The sequence below is a fragment of the Pinus tabuliformis genome, chromosome 2_1, assembly GCF_031772625.1.
Source record: "Pinus tabuliformis cultivar Carrire ecotype Pingquan chromosome 2_1, CPIR1, whole genome shotgun sequence".
Classification (NCBI taxonomy): domain Eukaryota; kingdom Viridiplantae; phylum Streptophyta; class Pinopsida; order Pinales; family Pinaceae; genus Pinus; species Pinus tabuliformis.
In genome coordinates, this window is record NC_142299.1 from 632,722,480 (window position 1) to 632,745,943 (window position 23,464).

The following is a 23,464-nucleotide window of genomic DNA, read 5'->3' on the forward strand; positions in this document are numbered from 1 at the left end:
GATTTCAGAAGTATCCAAGACCCTGTACTCCACTGTACCCACCAAAGATCTGAGCTTCTTGTACCATCTGACATTCTGAGCTTCTTGTACCATTTGAAATTACAGGGGATCCAAGTTCTTGCACCCTACTGTACCCATCTGAAATAATGTACCTTTGTACTCATCTGAAGTGGGAGAGATGTCTGAAATTCTGTCTTTCTGTGTTGAAATTTCTAAGTCTGACACGTTAGAAATCCCTACTGCATTATCTGGTTTATTTCTCCAACTTGTTTATTCCATTAACAAGTTATTTACAAATATAAATACTTAAATAAACACAAATGAAACCTTAACTCATATACAGATCAACAATTGAAATACTGAGACAAACACATAAGGGACACCATTATTTTTGGACAATCGTCCTCGGAAAAACCCAGTGCGGGAAAACTGGTGCAGGAGTTCTGAGTGTTTTATTATTATGCAGATTCTTGAGTACAACTAGGGTGCCAGAAATGGCTCACCCAACAGATATTGTTACACTGCAGTAATACCTCTTCTCGGAGACAAATATTCAGCCTCTCGGCTCTAGTGTTCCGCACAAAAATCCTTCCGGCACTTCCTCTTGGCCCTACATCAGCCCTGCTAGCTTCATCTGAGCTCCTAAAGCCTCTGCATCAGCCTCATGGCTCTCCGAGTCAGCTCTCTGGCCTTCTATGTCACCTACGTAGGCCCCTCAGCCTTTGCGCAGTCTCTAGCTGCCTCTGCGTAGCTTCTGCTACCTTTGCGTAGCTCTTGCTGCCTCTACGTCAGCCCCTTTGGTCACTGTGCTGATCCTCAGGCACTATCCATGCCTCTCATCTATGTACTCTCTGCCCCTCGTTGTAGAAAATCACTAGTTAGAATTTTCTTAGCAAGCCCCACTCTAGAAAATTGAATCGACTGATCAATCTTGGTGTATCTCCAACTGACCCTCAAGCCTCCTCTTATAATTCTCCTGTTGAGTCTTCAACGGCCAAGATTAAGTCCCTAATCAACATCTAAGATTATATTCGGCTTAATCCATGTCATTTAGAATGTTTTCACCCAGTTTTATATTAATACCCATTAATATTTTAATTTTCCTAAGTTTAGACTTAGGAACCCCATTAAAAATATTAATTATTTTAATATCTCTCCAACCGGGTGGAATTTCCCCAAACCATTTATAGGTCTTGGAGATCATATGTGCCTTAGCCTCTCCACCAATTTTCATTTCTAGAGCACACCCGATGCTACCACAAATCAACACTGTGATGACCCTAGCCACCTATAAATAGTGGTTAGCCTTGAATATAAGCTGACATGAGAGTGAACCGTTGTGTCTCCTAATTTTGAGCCGACATCACTGATTTTAGTTCGATTTGTTTGTCGACTACATCAAGAGGATTGTGCTTGTCTTTGGAAGGATGATATTGACACTAGTTTGACTCAAATATATTTGATACATGCCCAAGAAGGGTTCTTCCTATACAACACTGACCTTCAAAAATAAATCCTAAGGCTCTCAATCGGAGCCATCTATAAAAATTCTTGCTCATGAAACCCATGAAGAAAGCATAATAATAAATTCATTTGCTTATTTACAAAAATCATAATTACAATGTCTTTATGAAGACCGAACCTAGTTACCCTTTTCTTCAACACCAGACTCACCCTCTACCTACCCACCTCTACATGATGGTCCAACCCCTGAACTATACTTCTCCTTCTCTTGTTCATCCAAGGAATGAGGCAGGGTAGGATGGTTAGACTGACCATACGTGTGGGTGTTGTATTGTTGGGATGCACGTGTATGTACTTGGCATCTATGTTGGTTATGTATCAGTCATTGCATCCCCTCTAGAATCTGTTGGTTCTGCCTCATCAACTCCTCCATGATCTTTCTAGTCCCCGCCTTCCCCGCCCCCACAGTTGGCCAAGATCATGCTATGATACCACTGTAATGTTCCTAATAGGAAATTAACAATGAATAACCAAAGACATGCAATAAATATAACACAGAAAAACTTTCGTAAACACCCATAAGACAGAAAATGCTCCTCAACGCCAAAATGGTATTTTTTTATTAATATTCAGCCATTGGAGTACAATAGGAAATAGAAAGAGCACACCTAGGCTTGCATAAGGAAAGCAACAAGCCTTAGGTGATCAATGTGTCAATGCGCAACTGCTGTAGAAATTCGTCCTCCAGAATTCTGCGTTGGACGAGTATTTCCTACACTGCTAGCTGACTTGGCTCCCTGATTTGGACCCTCAAAATTGCCCAGAACATTCTGTAAATTTAGGGATACAATCCTTGTCAAAAACCTAGAAAGACCCAGAAAGGGTTTTCTCTGATTTTGACCCTCCAAATTCAACCCCAAATAGCTTGGCCCTCCTCGAATACTAGAATGCTCAACCTGTAGCAGAAAATGATGAATTGCTGCTCCAAAATGCTAGCAATCACCCCATAATATCCCTCCAAATGAAATCTTAGCAGATCAACCCCCAAATCCTCCAACCAACACTCCACACAACAATCACCCAAGAGAACTGCGCAAGCCTGTGAGAGATGATGTAGTAGCAAGATTCAGCTTTCTATAGCAGTGAAGGACTCCCTTTTGCCTCCCAAAATCTCCCTCCTCGGCTGGAACCTGACCAAGAACACCCCTACAGTAATAGAGACCCCAACTTTGGGCACCAATCCTCCCAAAGACTGCATCGCCTCTCCCTCTACATCCCAATTAAACCAAAATAGCGTGTACCTATGTGATGCTCCTCTCCAAACTTATTCGGAAAGAAAGAAAATACTTCCTAGGGTGGCACTCGAAGTCCCCCGAAGAAAGGCTGAGCTTCATTCCTTGGGAAGCTCTTGTGATAAGCAACACTTGTAACTTAACTAAACAGCTAGAGTGACAATCAGTTATCAAAAATGTCAAAAGGCCCCTAAAATGAGAGCCTCACCTCCAATTTATAGCTAGCCATCCCTCATGCTACTTGTGGGCTCCACCCATGAAATTCTATCTCTCACCCAATTCAAATTCCTCCAAGGGATGCGTATTCCCTTAGAGTGGCCCCCACTCTCCACTTCCCATCGAATTTCTTGGTTTTTCTAATGTTTGGGGGTGCCACCTTTATAATTTTTCCTTTTTCACCCACTTTTCCTAATTTTATATGCCAAATATTTATTAACTACCAAAAATTACAAAATTCAGAATCCCCTTAGCAAAATTATTAATTGGGGACATGACAACCTTCCTAGGGTGGCACTCGAAGTCCCACAAAGAAAGGTTGAGTTCTCCGATTGGAAAACTTGGTGCAAAACACCAAGTAACCCAGATAAGCAACTCGAGCAACTAAATTTGAGTTCATTATGTCAAAATATGCCAAATGAGGCTGAGCCTCATCTATTTATAAATTTGTGGGCCTCTTTTCCCATGTGGGTCCCCTCCAACTAGAAATTCGACTTTCCCTCGTTAGCCATTCAAACATCCCTCTATGGTGGTGCATATTTCCTCATGTGGGTGGCCCCAACGCTATGCCAACAAAATATTTTGGACCCTCTTTCCTTCCTAAGTATTTTAAAATAACACGGGTCCCATGGACTCCAAAATTGTCAAAATTGTAGAATAGATAAACCTATAACAATTTAATTTAGGAAGGGACATTACATGGGACTCGAGCCAAGGTGATAGTGGTCCCTTGTCTTTTGTGTGTGGCAGCTGAGTGAGGTTGCAAGTATCCTCAAAAACCCTACTAATAAGAATGATAATAGGATCTAATAACTAAGTCAAAAATCCCTAGGACGTAGAAAAGAGGCTTGATGATTCGTCCTACTTAGGGAAAATCCATCTAAAGTCAATTCCCACCCAAGGCAATGAAAAAAATAAATCCATAACCAAAGATGCAACAATGAATGACACAACAAACAAAAAATAAAATGAGTTGTGCTAATGATTTTGTAAGGAAAAGTAACAATGAGAGGTCCATTTTGGCCTCAAAATGGTCGTATTACACACCACTAGTGGGTGACCCCTAACGGAGAAATTTTCTCCTAGTTTTATCTTCAACCGGCAACCAACAACCCCTTGTAGCCACCTGGTAACTCGATGTGCTACTTTTTTCTATCACCTAAGCCAACCATTTGTTGAAATTTCTAAGTATTACCCGTTAGAAATTTTATCTGTATTCTCTGGTTTATTTCACCTACTTGTTAATTACGAACAAGTTATTTAACCATATAAATACTGAAATAAACACAATACAGTCTCAACCATCTACAGATCAACAACTGAAAGAAATAGACAAACACACAAGTGACACCGTTTTTTTTGGACAACTTGTCCCAGGAAAAATCCAACTTGGGAAAACTAGTGCAGCAATTTTGAGGCTTATTTTATTATGCAGTATTTATGAGTACAACTAGGTGCCAAACTAGCTCACCCGATAGAGAAAATAATGCGGTAGTAATACCTCTCTATTTGGAAGCAAATATTTAGAAAGTATGCCCCACGAAACCCTCTCCAACACAATTTGAAGCTCAGCGTCAACCCTCCTAGCCTCTGTGTCAGCCCAAAAACCCCTTGCGTCAGTGCTCCGAGGCACTGCACAGCCTCTACGGCCCTCTACATCACTCCTGCAGCTTCTGCGTGGATGACACAAGCCCTTCTGGCCTCTGCGCAGTCTCTCCTGCCTCTGCATGGCTCCCTCTAGCTCAGCATCTGCCTCTCTCTGCTTATGCGCTGGTCTCTCGGCACTATTTCTACCTCGTACTCACTGCCCTCACTGCAACTAGTCACTGATTTGATTTCTCTTAGCAAGCCCCACTCTAGAAAATCGAATGACTAATCACTCTGGTGTCTTCTCCAACTGACCCTCAAGCCTCCTCTTATACTTTTCCTGTTGGTCCTCCAATGACCGAGATTACATCACTAATCAACGACTAAGATTAGATTTGGCTTGATCTATGTCATTTAGAACCTTCTAACCCATTTTTATATTAGTACCCATTAATATTTTATTTTTCCTAACTTTAGGCTTACGAACTCCATTAAAAATATTAATTATTTTAATATCTCCTTAACCGTGTAGAATCTACCCAAACCATTTCTGGGTCTTGGAGATCTCATGTGTTTAGCCTCTCCACCAATTTTCATGGCTAGATCACATCTGACGCTATCCCAAATTAACACTCCCTCTTAGTGAGGACTATGCTCTAGTAATACTCCACACTAAGCATCACTCTGATTATACGTCACCAGTACCTGTGCTGATGCTAGGCCTCCCCAGCCAACATCCTCTACACTGTTGCATCCTGTAATGCTATCCATGGCCTTGCCACTACCACTGCTACATCCATACAGCAGCTCCCTGTGCATCTATACTACTGCTGGTCCTTTCTCCGAACACTGCAACCCCTTATCATAATGCTACATCGTGCTACTGCTACTGCACTGCAACTTAGTTACTGAGAGGTAAGTAACTGATCCACCCAACTATTGACATCCCAGTCAGGCTAGAAACACTCTCAATGATGAAGCTCTCTCTGCCTCTATCTCGTGCTCCCTCTACTGCCTTTGCACTGTTGCAACAACTCTTTGCCTCTTGCACCGCTGCAACCTATATGTGCCATCCTGCATTACTGCAACCTCCTTTGTTCCTCTAGCACTGCTACAGCCTTCTCTGCACTGCCCAGGACTACTGAACTGTAGCACTCTCTGCTGCTTCATCCACAATTGTTTCTACCGACATCCGCCATCCTACTACTCTCACTTTGGGGCTCCTGTAGCCAGGTATAATCCAAGAGTTTGGGTACCTCAAGGATCCTGCCCCTCATCATCTGTAGTCTTCCTGACTACAACTCGATGTCTCCCCACCTCTTCTCTAAAGGTACATGATCACTCATGGCACAGTCATCATCAACGTCCATCTCCTCTCCTCTTCTGGACTCCCTCTGAGTCTCAACTTCCCTCCTGGAAGTTCTCTCCTCAACTCTCTTTGAGTCTCTACTTCCCTCCTAGAATTTCTTTGCTAGACTCCCTCTGAGTCTCAATTTCCCTCCTAGAAATCCTCCTGCTAATAGTCGAATCACACCTCTCCGATCTCCTATGCTCCTACAACACTGATGTGGATTTCTTGGCTAGAAATATGCCTAGGTAGTGACTCCCTCTACCTTGGTTTTGTCCCGTTAGGTACTATTCTGTTTTAGCAGCAACATCACCCCACCAACTTCACTCCTTGCAATTTGCCCACAGCTTCCTATGCCCCAGCAACTGAAGAACTGAGCCTCTAGGCTCTGCGCAATCCCAGCAACAGTTAAATCTGCACCTCTTGGCCACAGTGTTAATCCTTCCTGGCTGAGAAAGATGACTGGACACTGCGTAGGTCTGATCTGCCCCTCTCCGCCTCTGCGTTGACCCTCCCCCTGGCTCGAACTGATGATGCAGGTCCTCTGCGTCAACCCTTCTCTACTGCTTTCTGCTAGGAACAACTTCTGTCACTCGAGACAGATGTCTCTGCTGCAGATTCTTTGATTCAGTTGGTGCCTTTGGTGCTCTTGTGATATGCAACGCTCTGATACCATGTTGAAATTTATAAGCATTACCCTTTAGAAATTTTATTTGTATTCTCTGGTTTATTTTACCTACTTGTTAATTACGAACAAGTTATTTAACCATATAAATACTGTAATAAACACAATACAATCTCAACCATCTACAAATCAACAACTGAATGAAATAGACAAACACATAAGTGACACCGTTATTTTTGGACAACTCGTCACCGGAAAAGCCCAACTTGGGATAACCAGTGCAACAATTCTGAGGGTTATTTTATTATGCAGTTTTTCTGAGTAAACTGGGTGCCAAACCAGCTCAACTGACAGACAAAATAATTCGGCAGTAATACCTCTCTATTCAGAAGCAGATATTCAGAAAGTCTGCCCCACGAAACCCTCTCCAGCACAATCTGAAGCTCAACGTCAGCCCTTTTGGCCTCTATGTCAGCTTGAAAACCCCCTGCATCAGCCCTCTGAGGCACTGCACAACCTCTACGGCCCTCTGCATCACTCCTGCAACCTCTGCGTATATGACACATGACCTTTTGGCCTCTGCATCACTCCTGCAGCCTCTACATCACTCCTGCAGCCTCTGCGTAGATGACACAGGCCCTTTTGGCCTTTGCGCAGTTTCTTCTGCCTCTACGTGGCTCCCTCTGGCTCAGCGTCTGCCTCTCTTTGCTTCTGCGCTGGTCTCTCGGCACTATCTTTTCCTCTTTTCCTTGTACTCACTGCCCCTCGTTGCAACTGATCACTGATTCGATTTCTCTTATCAAACCTCGCTCTAGAAAATCGAATGACTGATCACTCTAGTGTCTTCTCCAACTGACCCTCAAGCCTCCTCTTATACTTTTCTTGTTGGTCCTCCAATGGCCGAGATTACATCTCTAATCAAGGACTAAGATTAGATTTGGCTTGATCCATGTCATTTAGAACCTTCTAACCCAACTTTATATTAATACCCATTAATATTTTATTTTTCCTAAGTTTAGACTTAAGAACTCCATTAAAAATATTAATTATTTTAATATCTCCTTAACCGGGTAGAATCTGTCCAAACCATTTATGGGTCTTGGATATCTCATGTGCTTTAGCCTCTCCACCAATTTTCATTGCCACAGCACATCCGAAGCTACCCCAAATCAACACCATTGTGTGCACTCACTTATCTGTCATGATCGTATGTTTGAAGGTGAGCCTTTCAACCATGAAGGTATGATTTTTCATTATGTAATTGGATGTTTATGCTTGCTTTCCTTTGACACATTTGGGCATGGACTAGTGAGGGGATTCAGTGGAAACAATTAGCTTTGATTGTGCTCTTGTTCCCTTACCTCAATTTGGGGAGTTAATCTTGTATCCTAGGGCTGTGGGATCTCCTTTATTGGCTACTAGATTTAGGAGTGGCACTACATGGGAAACCCTAATTTTGGTTGCACGGTCTTGCTTCCCAATACCATATATCTCACTCCCCTCCGCTCACTATGATCCCCTTTCACATTTTCTCCATCTGGGTCCATATTTTCCATTGGGTCCACAAGGTGTTATCCTTCCCCTTCCCCTTGTCCACAGCTTGGATCGGGCCTGGAACAATGCCCCGAAGGATGATAAAGCTAAAAAGAAAGATAAAATCATAATATGGTCACATACAATAGGAAATGTACCACAAAATGCAAAAGATGGCCGAAATAACAAAATTTATCGTGTAGGCAAAAGCCAAACATGAGCTCTACCCCTTGTCATTATGGCCATCACCTTGGTTCCTAGGGCCCCTATGAGTGCCCACTGCATCATTGAGGAACCCATGATTGTCCCAACCCCTGCTGGGCGATAAAATGCCATACCTTAAGATGGTAATCACTATTATATCTTACACATCATGCTCTCATCCCTTCGAGCCCCGAGCAGTAAAATGAAGAAAATCAATAAAAGAAAAATAGTATATGAAGAAGGGTGGAAAAAAAAGGTCGGGGTAACTCATGTACAAAAATTGGTCCCTCCTACACTCATACACCCAATGTGTGGGCCTCCCTCATTGTAGCTACCTTTGTACCATGGCTTGTGGCTTGGAGCCTTCCGTTTTGCCCCCACTTTGCTCCATCACCACTTCACATGACACCTCCCATTTTATGGATGTACCATGGACCTATCACTCCCTTAGAGGTTGAAACCACCTAATAGGGTCCTTCATTAACCTCACTTGTCAAGCAAGGTAACATTTGTACATGTTTAAATCCCATTTGGAAGGACATGCCACTATGAAGTGTCCACTTATGCCCCTAATTAGAAAGCTTATTTACTCAATTGCACTAATGGATTATTGTACTGGAAAGTGAGGAGATGAATTGGATCTTATATAGGATTTCAGGTGGGTCTTCATCTTGGAATTGGCCTCCCTATACGTAATCCAAGCCCTCTAGAGGAAAATAATGGCACTTGTAGGGTGAGCGTTGAGTGCCATGGGCCTCTAGACATGAATAGCGTTTATTGCCACACCATGGGATTCTTCAACACCACCACGTTATTTGTTTGTGCCCCAGTGATACAAAGATGATGATGCTCTTGGACCACATTGCCCAACCAGCTACACTTTGCACCTGATACTTGGTGGCTGATACAGGTCCTAGAGGAGGTTTTGTCTCTTCCGGGGAGACATGGGAGGGCATGTGTCATCTTCTAGCCCTCATTGATGGAGCATTGACATGATCTTGAGCCATTTGGAGACCCATGAGACACATTTGGAGCCAACAGAGCCCAAATTTGGTTTTGGAGATGTTTTGCAGCATTTGGAGCCTCTCTTAAAGCATCACACTTTGGATATTGGACTTCTCTAGAAAATAATTTGGACCTGTAGTAGAGGATGAAATTTGGATGCCTTTGATGAATTATGATGTTTGGATAATTTTGCTAGCATTCTTGGAGCTTCTTTTTGGCAATTTTGTGGATGGATATACTCTTCTTTTTCTTGTAATTGTTATTTGATGCAATATTTTTGTCTTTCAAGAATCTCTAATGCATGGAATACTTTTTCACAACCAATATTATGCTATAATTAATGTGAGTTATTTGAAGCATTGAAACTATTGGATATTTTTGCATGTGTTACTCAATGGAGAAAGAACGAATGAATGTTCCTAGAGGATTGGTTGAGTTCGTATACTTGAAACTTGACAAAGTGTCATCAAAGTATAAAAATCTAGAAGTCATTTTGTTGTTGCTTCCATCTACGAGAGCGAAATTCCTTCTATGTCTCCTTGAAGAGAGAGTTTCGTGGTTTATCTTGACTCCATTTCTCCCAATAGGCAGGCATTGGGTCTGGGATCCTTGCTCATCATATTATACTTGAAAAATCAGTCTCTCTTCACCTCTTTCTCTCTCTTTTCCTCATCCCTTTAAGGTAAGGGGATGAATCACCTTTGTGAGGCACTTCAACCATGTGTTCAAATTAAAGAGAGGAGAAATGGAAATAATCAACATAAAAGAATGTTTTTTTAATGTTAAATATACTTGGGTAGAAAATGAATGTTATGTCAAGCTTTCAAGGGAGTGGTCCACTTCATTAATGAGCCTAAGTGCGTAGCTCAATTCTCCTAAAAATCACACATGTACCCAATCTATAATGCAATGTAATTAATAGCGGGGGGGGGGGCAAGTTCTATAAAGAATGGTTGATACCTCACTTATCCTTTTGTTTTACAACCTCCCTCGAGGTAGTAGGGTTGAATTATCCATAGAAAGTGAGGGGACAAAGCCAAAGAACATGCCTTAGGATGAATCAATAATATTGCATGCTTGGAGGCAATCTAAGAGCATGACATCCCTAGTTAGGTGGAGAATAATCCAAGCACATGAAGCATCATGATATGGAAGAAGATTTACCCTAAGTCTAAAACACTTACAATTTATTATCATTCATTAAACATAGTTTCTTTTTGGGATTCCCCTTCGTGTAATACGATAGCTTCCCTAAAGGGAGTGAATCACATACTGAGGTGATATCGGGTAGCCCTTCTCCTAAACCATAGTGTCTCATTTGTATATAGCGCTTTGTCACCTAGAAAGAGCATTTTGGGTTATAACAAAAAGCTAGAAGTAGAAAGCGAAATATAAGATAGATAGGAAATATAAAAATTAAAGGGAGAAGAGCTAGAAGAGCTATACGTGTAACTGAGGATGGTAGTTGATGATGTCAAAGTCTATGTAGGAACGAAAAATATGCAATTATGTTACTCTTGGACCTAAACAATTGATGATCCCAACATAAAATTTAATAGCATAAGGAGAGTTGAGAGGGATAAAATAGCAAGGAAAGGATAGGTGAGAGGCAGTGAAGCTAGGATGGAATCAACAAATCCAAGAGGTGAGATGTGAAAATGCTAGAGATAAATTAGTGAAGGCATGAAGCAATATGAAGTAACATTGGTTGAGCTATCAAAAAAAAGTGGTGAGTGGAGATGATTCTGTAATTTAAATAGAAAAGGAAAGAAGAAAAATCCAACAATACTAAGGTTGAGATGGTGAAGGAAAAATTCAATTGGAAAGTGACATTTGGAGGAATGGTTGAAGAATTGATCCCATAGCTGCAGTCTATGGGTTGTAACAACCAAGACCAATGTCACTGGGAAGCAAGGAAGATGCATGGAAGTTGGTCCAATCTAGTGAGAAGTCATCTCGAGTCGGGCCCTACTCAAGAGGACAACCTAGAGGAATCCATTACTAACAAATTAATATAGGAAAATGAGATAAGAAACAACAAAAGTAGAGTAGGAAGGAGTTCTTCCCTAATTAGATAAAAAATGATAGGAATAGAAAGGATAAAGTGTCTATGAGGATGGAAAGTATGACCAAGAGTGGTACTAATTTTTTAAGGGACACTAAATATAAGAGGCTTAAGTTGGACCCACAAGGGTCCCATTTTGAAATGGGGATTCATTCAACTTGGTGAACCACATTAATTATGGAAATATTATGATGTAGTATAATATTCAAGCCACTAGACAAAGGTTATGAGTGTAAGCCAAGACCTTCCCAAAAAATTCAATTGATAAGGGAAATAGAAGAATAAAAAGAGAAAGAAACCATACAAGGGCATGGAAAGGCAAGGGGAGAGAGAGACTCGGTACAAAGTGAAATGAAGGGCGCATACTTTTGGTTCAAGATACAAAACTTGAATAAGGAAGGAATGGAGGAGGGTGTTAAATCAAAGGTCAGTAAAGTCCATGAAGGGTATCTTTTCTTTAGAGAGTATGACAGTCCATTGCATTATAGATCTTGTGCTCAATTCCTTTGCATTAGAAGTTTCGCACTTGTGATAATTACACCACTTCTCAATATTTCTAGAGAGGCGGTGGATTGAGATCGGAGGTACTTGAGATGTTTTAGACTCCTCATGAAAGTGTTTAGGACAAGGAGAAGCAAGGAAAACATCATATGTTTCATTGAAAGTGAGGTTTAAGAGGGTAAAAATGACATATCTTGAGTCAAGGGAGAATAAGTGTGAATAGGAAAGGAACATGTGATTGCCATCATGACATCGAGCCTATCAAAGTGTCACCTTGATCCTATTCACCAAGAAAACTTTTAGGTGACCTATACTAGGAAAACTCTTGTGTGGTGAAATTGCACTAAGGACTAGGAGAAGGAGTGTTGAGGTGATAGTGGAATCCACCTCATTGTTGTGTCTTACTCTGGCTTTTGTCTTGTGAGGCCTCTCACAAGACATGCTAGATTTTGAGGCAACATGAAATCCTAAAGCTAGTACCAAGATTTTGTTATCTTCCATGAAGCCAATCTCCTTCCATGTCTTCTTTTCACATGCACCTATTAATTGATAGGTCATTCTATTAATTATTCCTGTGAATATTTCAAAATTGAAATCTTATTGCAGCAATTGGTATTAATTCTTCTAATTGATAAATTAATTATTTAGTTTATTGCTAGAGCAACAAAATGTTAAGCACACTATAACCTTCAAAAATAAAATTATGCGGAAAATAATAGTGTGGGAAACTGAGAAAATTTAGCACACACACATAAAAATATGACACCGTTATTTTTGGACAAAAGTCCCCAGAAAAACCCAACTTGGGAAAATTGGTGCTACAGTTGAGGGTTTTTATTATTATGCAATAGTGAAATCTAAGTACAATAATCTAGATTCTAAATCTGGCAATCCTACAAAGAAAAATACTGGCAAAAATCTAGTGAGGAATTTTCCTCACCCCAAAGGAAAATCTTGCTCTGAAGACTGCCCTCTAAAACCCTCTACGAATTGCCCTGCGTCACCCTACGGTGTGTGCTTTTCTCTTCCACCTGACGCTAATTTTTCTACCGCAAAACCGTCCGCGTCCAACCAAGAACTCTACTCAGTGAAAATCTAAGCTGTTGTTGCTCCCTCCACCTGCTAGAATCACTATTCTCGACAACTCAAATTTTCTGCAACCTTGCATCTAAAAATCGAACTTTCCCAAGGAATTTGATTTGCTTGCCTTGGGCTTTGAGACTTTCAGCCTACTTCTCCCTCTGAACAACGAAATTCCTTTCTCCACTTTTGAGCTTCCCGATTGATCACTTACGCTCTGATACCATGTGAAAATTTCAAAACTGAAAACCTATTGCAACAACTAGTATTAATTCTTCTAACTGATAAATTAATTATTCATTTTATTGTTACGATAACAAAAAATTAAACACACTGCTACCTTCACAAATAAAATTGTTATGAAACCAGCTCAAGAAAAAGATAGAAAAGATAGATGAACGCCTTAGAATTCAGCCTCTTTGAGGGGGCAACCTCCTTTTGTTAAATTGGCAACTAGGGCCAACCTCCATGTAGGTCGGCTTATTTATGGTAGCTGATATTTTTATTGGATCCCTCTCGTCGAGAGGTGTAGGATTGATCCAAAGATCATCCAATTCCGATAAGTATTTATGGAGATATGAATTTATTTTGTTTATATAATTATTATCAAGCCAACCAGCTCTTATGTAGGCTCTAGAAGCCCAAACGTCATGTCTATTCGATCATCCACCTTTAGTATAAATAGAAGAGGATTTGAAGTCATTTGGACACACTCTTTAAGTGATCTCCTCTCCACGTCTGGGTTTTTGGAGAAGGAGAAACACTAAAGAGTACATTGGGCCAAGTATGATGCCCTAACTTATATGCAGATGATGCCCTAGCCTACATGCTGTTCAAGAAGCCCTAACACATCTAAACACAGTCCTGTAATGGAGTCTCCTAGCCACAGTAAGGGAAGACATTCTTACGTTCCTATATACAGTTCATGATCAGGATTCTACACAGATCATGAAGACTTCTTATACGCAAATCATGGAGACCTTATACGGTTTACATACACACTGCTTATAATGAATGATATCGGCTGTGGATGATAAACATTGGTTTCACGCAGTCATAACAAATATGTTTATGCAGTCATGGGAGATATTCACACAGTCAATGTTCACGTCGTCATCAGAGATACTCACGTAGTCAATATTCACGCTGTACATGTTGACACTAATACGCAGATCAATGAGTCTCATATGTGTTGTACATGATAACACTAATACGCAGATAAATGAGAACGCAGTCAAAAGAAAGACCTGTTCACAGGAAACCTGTTCAAGCTAACAGAGAAGTTTCATCTCTGAAATTTCATGTGAATATGAATGCCAGGACCCACAAACAAGAAGGGACAGAACTCAGAAGCAGATCCGCATTAGGGCAAGTGCTTAAGAGTATATCTCCACCTCGGATGCATATAAGGACAGACGGATTAAATACACCTCCAACGCAGACAATCATTGAGATCTTCGCATGAGTAAACAGAGGCACGTTCTCGACAGATCTTAGTATAGAAGATCATGATGATCTCCCAGTCAGATCTGTAAGGATATTAACGTACATATGATTACTTATACTTGGTGACCAATGTATATGTTAATGGTAAGGAATTATCTCCATGATATGTTATTAATTACGGTCTTATGATAGTTATAAGATCATGACTTGATCTCGATATAACTCTCATAACTCAGTGAATGGTGGTATAGAAGATGATCTTGCAAACTTGATCTCAATGACACTAATATGAAGGTACAAAGATCATCTCAGCCTCTCGGAACAGTCATGGTGTAAAATCCTTTCATCAAGTGATGAATGATGATGAATGAAACATCATGATGATGGAAGATGTAGATTATGGGCAACATGATGTAGATCATGGACAGCATGATGTATGGGCAACATGATGAAGATCATGGGCAGTACAGTGATGTATGAGAGCATGAGCAGCATGATGATCATGGGCAGCATGATGGTGCTACACAGTAAGGTGCAGCAAATGGACGAGATGCAGCACGATGATAAGTGAAGGAGTCACCTTGAGAATCAGTTGAAGCAGAATGTCTTCAACTGATCTCATCATGATACGAAATGATCTATGCTAGATCTAGATAAGTCAAAGTATTGACTTTTGTTGTAAATGTACTCTCTCTCTTTCCTTCTCTGCTGAACTTTGAAGATAAAAGAAGACTTGATCAAAGGGTTTCCCCACACATTGTGGGGTTTGTCCCTGGCGCGCGCCATATCTTGTGTCCTCTTGCCTTGGCTTGTCTTCTGTGTTTTATATTTATGTTCTATCTGCAGTTTATCGTAATGCTGATGTGATTGCTAACTGTGAAAATTTAAATAAATTGCTCTAGCATAGAACATTCCAAAAATTAACATGGTATCAGAGCTGAGGTGAAGACAATGCCCAAGCAAGAGTGAAAGAGCAATCACCGAAGACAGTTGGGACAAGACAGAAGGATCAATGGGTTCCTCATAATTCACCTAGGGTGAAGTCAAAGCAGCGAATGTTATCTGAATGGCGCAGCGGAAGATTCTGATAGTCCATCTTAAGATCACTTCATTGGGAAGTTCAGATCTAAGGGTGGAAGGAAAGGCAGATGCCTTGTTGAAATAAGTTCGGCCGTTATGCGAAGGAGTGTCCGAATGGCAGAGACACATCTCTTGATGAAGATAACAATCATTCCTAGGACATCTTCGATGATCAAAAGAATGACTGGTAATGCATGTCATCAAGGAAATGGTCGACTCTTCCACGAAAGCAAGGAACCCCAAAATCTCTTTTATGTACCTGATCGAACCTGATGTCCATCTCGGAAATGGAAGTCAAAGGTTACACGGTGGCACTTATCGATGGAAAGGTACGTGTTTGAAAATAGATCTTTTAAATATGTTTTTGAGTTCAGGGTTGTATCAAGTTGCAGGAAGTCCACTGGGGACCATGTCCATTGACTCAACACCGGAGGTCTGTGAGTCAGATGGTGACTAGGATGCCTGAATTCAAAAAGAAGCATGAAGGTACATGTCTGAAATGTACCGAAGGAAAATATTATAAGGGGACCATTCCCCTCATGCAGCAGGTTCACAGGTTTGGAACAACCCGAGGAGTTTGAGAATCATGATCAAGGAATCTCATGTATACAGGTGGAAGAAAACCCTCTATGGCTTGAAGAAAAACACCTCGGGCATAGTATGAGAGGATTGATAGCTGTCTAATGTAGCTGAGATTCACTAGGAGTGAAACCGATCCAAACCGTTACTTGAAGGTTGTGGATGATAAACCTCTCATACCGGCACCTATGTCTGACAGGTGCAGATCCTCTCATTTATAGGAGACAGAGGGAGTTGGATTCTGAATGTGGAAAGATAAGCTGCAAGCTTGTGACTGGCTCGAGGATCTTAACTTTCAGAAGTTATATGGTAATGATGTTGGACCAGATTTGGGAAATGCCTTTGAGTTTCATAAACTCATTCGCATTGATGTTCTTGGAGAACCTCCATTCGAACATATGTGTTGCAGTTAGCATAGTGAGCTCATATTTGGTTGAGCCTCGCTGGATTGGTACCAAGAATCTTCTGAGATATCTTCAGGGGCACAATCTCTCATGGATTGAGATACACTGCCGAAAATATGAAACCACATGATTATTCGAATGATGAGTGGGCAGGCAGTGTGGAGGATCACTAGAGCACTTTTCAGTGTTGGTTCTTTTTGGATTCTACTTCGATGCAGGAAGCAGAAGTCGGTCACTATAAGCACCGCCAAGACCGAATACATGGCTACGAGTATGATCTTGTATGAAGCTGCATGGTTGTGGAATTTCTTAGCTGTTTTCGATTATTGAGGAATCCTGTATTCGACAATTGCTCCAGCGGACAGACATCAGATACTGCCTTATCTAGGATATGGAAAGTCGATGAGCAAGGAGGCTCCATCGCACTGAGATGATATACAGGTCGCTAAAGCCCTGGGGGAAAGATCAAATTTGTGATTTTCCCGAATGACTTGGAGTCATCAAGAGACCTTTGTAAAAGGGTCCTGCATGTTGCATACATTGAGCTCTGGGAGCTCTGTGGGGTTTACAGAATCTACTGGAGCAACATACGACCACAGGGTGACTCACCCTCCCCTGGTGGTGCGCACTGGAACAAAATGATTCGCTCTCTTGTGGAACAAGATGATTCGCTCTCTTCTGTAGCAAGATGATTAGTTCTCCTGTGAGGCCTGGATTGATGTGTTCTCCATGGCGATTGTAGCAGGATTGATGTGTTCTCCTGTGAGCCCTGGATTGATGTGTTCTCCATGGCGATTGTAGCAGGATTGATGTGTTCTCCTGTGAGGCCTGGATTGATGTGTTCTCCATGGCAGCCTGGATTGATGTGTTCTCCATGGCAGCCTGGATTGATGTGTTCTCCATGGCGATTGTAGCAGGATTGATGTGTTCTCCTATGAGGCCTGGATTGATGTGTTCTCCATGGTGATTGTAGCAGGATTGATGTGTTCTCCTGTGAGGCCTGGATTGATGTGTTCTCCATGACAACCTGGATTAATGTGTTCTCCATGGCGATTGTAGCAGGATTGATGTGTTCTCCTGTGAGGATAGAAAAGATTAAGTTCTCCTGTCGAGGCATCCTACCCATGCAGTCTGGGACTCATGGGAAGTACCTCTCATCTGATCAATGAGTAGGGAACTGAAGTTAGGGACCATAGTAGTACCGATGGACGCGTCGTTGTATCTACCGTACTCCCTACGCTAGGATGTCCTCCATTGATCTGGGATCAATGATACTAGTCTGGGACCAGTGGTAGGAGTTGTACATACTATGACGCTGACTTCGGGTCGGCTGAGACTAGTCTGGGACCAGTGGTACATACTCCGAGACTGACTTCGTGTCAGTGCAGTACTGGTCTAGGACCAGTGAGAGTGGTACATACTATGACGCTGACTTCGGGTCCGCTGAGACTGGTCTGGGACCAGTGGTACACTCTCTGAGACTGCGATACTGGTCTGGGACCAGGAGTGGTACCTACTATGACGCTGACTTTGGGTCGGTTGAGACTGGTCTGGGACTAGTGGTACGCACTCTGAGTCTGACTTCGGGTCAGTGGAGAATGGTATGAGACATTCTCGATCAATTCTTCTTCTTCATAGTTCAGTGGAGATGAGCAGAGCAGAGCAGAGCTAGCAGAGCAGAGCTAGCAGAGCTGAGTTGAGCAGAGCAGAGCTAGCAGAGCAGAGCCAGCAGAGCAGAGCTAGCAGAGCTGAGCTGAGTAGAGCAGAGCAAAGCCAACAGAGCTGAGCAGAGTAGAGCAGAGCCAGCAGAGCTGAGCAGAGCTAGGCAGAGCAGTGCAAGGCACTAGTGGCCGAGATAGTACAGTTGGACATATGGATCACCGAATGGAGTTCTCCCTAGTTGAGAGGGAGTGTTAAATTGGCAACTAGGGCCAAACTCCATGTGGGTCGGCTTATTTATGGCAGCTGATATTTTTATTGGATCCCTCTCGTCGAGAGGTGTAGGATTGATCCAAAGATCATCCAATTTTGATAAGTATTTATGGAGATATGAATTTATTTTGTTTATATAATTATTATCAAGCCGACCAGCTCTTATGTAGGCTCTAGAAGCCCAAACGTCATGTCTATTCGATCATCCGCCTTTAGTATAAATAGAAGAGGATTTGAAGTCATTTGGACACACTCTTTAAGTGATCTCCTCTCCACGTCTTGGGTTTTTGGAGAAGGAGAAACACTAAAGAGTACATTGGGCCAAGTATGATGCCCTAACTTATACGCAGATGATGCCCTAGCCTACATGCTGTTCAAGAAGCCCTAACACATCTAAACACAGTCCTGTAATGGAGTCTCCTAGCCGCAGTAAGGGAAGACATTCTTACGTTGATCATGGAAACCTATATACAGTTCATGATCAGGATTCTACACAGATCATGAAGACTTCTTATACGCAAATCATGGAGACCTTATACGGTGTACATACACACTGCTTATAATGAATGATATCGGCTGTGGATGATATACGTTGGTTTCACGCAGTCATAACAAATATGTTTATGCAGTCATGGGAGATATTCACACAGTCAATGTTCACGTCGTCATCGGAGATATTCACGTAGTCAATATTCACGTTGTACATGTTGACACTAATACGCAGATCAATGAGTCTCATATGTGTTGTACATGATAACACTAATACGCAGATAAATGAGAACATAGTCAAAAGAAAGACCTGTTCACAGGAAACCTGGCCAAGCTAACAGAGAAGTTTCATCTCTGAAATTTCATGTGAATATGAATGCCAGGACCCACAAACAAGAAGGGGCAGAACTCAGAAGCAGATCCGCATTACGGCAAGTGCTTAATAGTATATCTCCACCTCATATGCATATAAGGACAGACGGATTAAATACACCTCCAACGTAGACAATCATTGAGATCTTCGCATGAGTAAACAGAGGCACGTTCTCGACAGATCTTAGTATAGAAGATCATGATGATCTCCCAGTCAGATCTGTAAGGATATTAACGTACATATGATTACTTATACTTGGTGACCAATGTATATGTTAATGGTAAGGAATTATCTCCATGATATGTTATTAATTACAGTCTTATGATAGTTATAAGATCATGACTTGATCTCGATATAACTCTCATAACTCGGTGAATGGTGGTATAGAAGATGATCTTGCAAACTTGATCTCAATGACACTAATATGAAGTTACAAAGATCATCTCAGCCTCTCGGAACAGTCATGGTGTAAAATCCTTTCATCAAGTGATGAATGATGATGAATGAAACATCATGATGATGGAAGATGTAGATTATGGGCAACATGATGTAGATCATGGACAGCATGATGTATGGGCAACATGATGAAGATCATGGGCAGTACAGTGATGTATGAGAGCATGAGCAGCATGATGATCATGGGCAGCATGATGGTGCTACACAGTAAGGTGAAGCAAATGGACGAGATGCAGCACGATGATAAGTGAAGGAGTCACCTTGAGAATCAGTTGAAGCAGAATGTCTTCAACTGATCTCATCATGATACGAAATGATCTATGCTAGATCTAGATAAGTCAAAGTATTGACTTTTGTTGTAAATGTACTCTCTCTCTCTCTCCTTCTTTGCTGAACTTTGAAGATAAAAGAAGATTTGATCAAAGGGTTTCCCCACACATTGTGGGGTTTGTCCCTGGCTCGCGCCATATCTTGTGTCCTCTTGCCTTGGCTTGTCTTCTGTGTTTTATATTTATGTTTTATCTGCAGTTTATCGTAATGCTGATGTGATTGCTAACTGTGAAAATTTAAATAAATTGCTCTAGCATAGAACATACCAAAAATTAACACCTTTACATTACATAAATGAACAATTCTTCAATGATTCAAATTACAAAACCTCCTTTCTATATATAGGGGTCTAAGGAATCACAATATAACCTAGCTGACCTAACAATAATAATATAAAGCCACAAAAATAACAATAGAGGGATTCTATGGGGCACAGTAATAACAATATGGGGATAATAGGGGCACAACAATATTAATAAGGGATGCAACTACAATAGTAATGGGGTAATCACTAGTATTATAGGTACCCAACATGCCCCTCTCCTTCAAAAAGGTGTTGTCCTCAACGCTTGAGTAGTTCTGGATGCTTCTGTATAAAATTCTCATCCTCCCATGTGGAATCTTTAGCGGATAAGTTCTTCCACTTGATAAGATACTCTGAAATTGATCGATTTCGTAGCTGTCGAGTTCTTGTTTCTGTGACTGCTTCCGGTTCCAATATAATTTTTCCTTCCTCGTCAAGTTCTGGCAATATTGTTTGAACTGGGAGCTTGTCACCTATAACCTTCTTTAAACATGAAACATGGAAAACTGGGTGCAATTGAGAAGCTGCAAGAAGCTCCAATTTGTATGCCATAGTACCAATCTTTTGCAACACCTTGTACGGACCATAATACTTTGGTGATAATTTATTATCCTTCTTAGCTTGCTTGAGGGACATTTGCTTATATGGTTGTAGCCGTAGGAATACCCAATCACCTACATCAAAACTTATTTCTCTGCGATGTTGATCTACCTGTTGTTTCATTCTATTCTAAGCCAACACGAGGTTATCCTTTAAGATTTGGAGGACTTGTTGTTGATGTTCGATGTGATGTTCCACTGCTTGAACCTTAGAATTTTCTCTTAAATATGATGTGATGGATGGTGGCTGATATCCATAAAGTGCCATAAATGGGGTCATTTTTGTTGCTGTATGGAAGGAAGTGTTATACCACCATTCAGCCAGAGGCAACCATTTGACCCATCGTGTATGTTTATCAGATACAAAGCAACGAAGATATCCTTCCAAAAATTTGTTTACTATATCAGTTTTCCCATCAGATTGAGGATGATAAGATGAGCTATGAGCTAACTGAGTACCAAGACAAGAAAATAATTCTGTCCAAAAATTCCAGTAAAAATGGGATCTCTGTCACTTACAATAATCTTTGGGTTTCCATGTAGCTTTTGAATTGTTTCCATAAATGCAGTAGAAACCGTATTGGCTTTAAATGGATGTGATAATGCACAAAAGTGTGCATACTCGGTAAGTCTGTCAACTACCACCATGATGACAGTCTTTCCCTCAGCCTTGGGTAAACCTGTGATAAAATCCATTGAAACCTCCTCCCAACATTGGCTTGGAATGGATAAAGGTTGTAATAGACTGTTAATTTTTGGTATGTTCTATGCTAGAGCAATTTATTTAAATTTTCACAGTTAGCAATCACAATAGCATTACGATAAACTGCAGATAGAACTTAAATATAAAACACAGAAGACAAGCCAAGGCAAGAGGACACAAGATATGGCGCGAGCCAGGGACAAACCCCACAATGTGTGGGGAAACCCTTTGATCAAATCTTCTTTTATCTTCAAAGTTCAGCAGAGAAAGAGAGAGAGAGAGAGAGTACAATTACAACAGAAGTCAACACTTTGACTTGTCTAGATCTAAGCATAGATCACCTTCTATAACAATGAGATCAGTTGAAGACATTCTACTTCAACTGATTCTCCAAGGTGACTCCTTCACCTATCATCGTGCTGCATCTGGTTCTCTTGCTGTACCACTCATACTGCACCATACTGCACTAATCACGTTGCTCATGTCCATGATCTTATCCATCATCATGCTGCCCTTCATTTCCATGATCTCATGCTGCCCATGTCCATGATCTCATCATGCTTTATGCTACCCATGCGTCATCATGCTTCATGCTGCTCCTTTCTCATGTTGCCCTTTACATCATCATGTTCATGCTGCCCTTTACATCATTATGCAATCCCATTACATCATTCTCATATACATATATATGATGATGATCTATAATTAATGTGATCCTTGTCATTGAGATCATTGATGTCACATCTCTTCTGCACCTTGCTACACTGAGATCATCACCCTGAGATCACAAGAATACAAGATCATGATTCATGTCTAGTTCTATCAGGACCTCGACTATGATATTTTTTACTACTCTTCGTAACACATCAAGACTGCATTATGCTATATTTGAATACTATGACAGCTATTAAGACTCCCATCACAAGTATGCTGAGAATATATCATCAACGAAATCTTCTTTTATCTTCAGATTGTGTCAATTATGCCAAGACAGTCATATATGTATGCAAGACTGAGATAATCACTTTAACGTGATCTCTATTTGGCTGAGACAGTGTTAGTCGCTGCCGAGATAGCATGCTGTTCGAAGTGATGTTTATGTAGTGCAAGTTGCAAGGGTTTCCTCTTCACCAAAACCCTTATCATATATGTTTCATACTCTTACGAAATACGGAACCTGCACCTTTACATTAAGAACTTGTACTCACCTGAGATCAGCGTCATTCTTCCTGCAGTGCGGATCTGCTCCCATACATGCGAGGTCTTGACTGCGGCTACCTCGGCTTCATATACCTTGGCTCTCTACGGCTAGGTGTCTTCCTCACTGCGGCTCTTCTCCATGGCTGTGCCACTTTTGACTGCGTATGCATTCTTCATTGATAGCATATTACTGTTTCATTGATCAGCATATACACAGCGTATCTATTGCTCCATGAACTGCATATGGGACAGCATGTAAGGAGTCTCTATGCCTTGCGTATATGTGGGAGGGCTCCTTCCAGCTGCGGTTTTACCATGAACAACGTATAACTATACATTGCATATATGACTGCGTGGCAAGGTATGAGAGTGTATTATGACTGCGTTCCATCGATGCCATCGTATGAATATTGCTGGGGTTATCCACGTATAAGCCAGGGCATTACTGCGTTCCATCCATGTTGTGTTCCTACGCTTATATGAATTTCTGCGTATATTGCTAGGGCTGCGTATAATCAATATGTATAGCGTGATCCCATGACTGCATGAAACTAGCGTATAGCATCCACACCATATCCAATGTGAACAGCGTGTATTATGAGCAGCGTATATCTTATAAGGTCTCCAAGACTACGTTGTATTAGGGCAT